The sequence below is a fragment of the Octopus bimaculoides genome, chromosome 9, assembly GCF_001194135.2.
Source record: "Octopus bimaculoides isolate UCB-OBI-ISO-001 chromosome 9, ASM119413v2, whole genome shotgun sequence".
Lineage (NCBI taxonomy): Eukaryota > Metazoa > Mollusca > Cephalopoda > Octopoda > Octopodidae > Octopus > Octopus bimaculoides.
Window position 1 is genome coordinate 49,861,791 of NC_068989.1, and position 706 is coordinate 49,862,496.

Genomic DNA, 706 nt, shown 5'->3' on the forward strand with positions numbered 1-706 from the left:
ATATATATAGTTGAAATTTACAGAAAAGCAAGAGACGAAGACAGGTGTATAAACAGCTGTATTAGTTTAATGCTCGGGAAGATGAGAAAGTATTTTACGTTTCGAGCCTACGCTCTTCAACAGAAAGGAACACGAGTAAATAAACAACGAGAGAATAAAAAAATAACTTTGGGGGCAAGCAGTTAATCATGGCAGCTGGCTGGTCAGAGGTAGTTAGAGAGAAGAGCTAGGAAGAAGGGGAGATTATAAAGTATTGGTGATCCAAAAACGAAGGTGCAAGTGCGTGTGTATGTAAGAGTGCGTAAGTGTGTGCGTGCGAATAGGGGCTGGTGACTGACGTGTGGATGTGTGTGCGTCTGTAATGTGTGGGTCCTGGGAGGTGGTAGGTGCTAGCGTGTGCGGGTTGGTGAGATGTGGTGTGGTGGTGTTTGGTGTGGTAGTGTTGGGGCGTGGGGATGTGAGAATGGGGTGTGGGGATGTGAGGGTGGGGTGTGGTTTTGAGCTGAGATAGTGGGAGTGGAGTGGGGTATGTAGGAGTGGGGTGTGTGGGGTTGGGATGTGTAGGGGCCGGGTTGAGATGGACGGGGTAACGATGAAGGGAGAAAGTGGGTAGGAGTGAAGAGAGAAAGTATGTGTGAGATGAAGAGAGGAGAGGAGGGGAGTCAGATGAAGAGGAGAGGGGACTTGAACTCATGTGGTGCAAGGG

At 48.9% G+C, this 706-nt stretch overlaps 1 long non-coding RNA gene across 1 annotated transcript in view; it reads left to right on the plus strand.

The window, feature by feature from the left end:
- Positions 1–706, plus strand: part of LOC128248661 (uncharacterized) — a 75,593-nt gene that overhangs the window by 54,553 nt on the left and 20,334 nt on the right. The gene's annotated exons all lie outside the window — the stretch shown is intronic.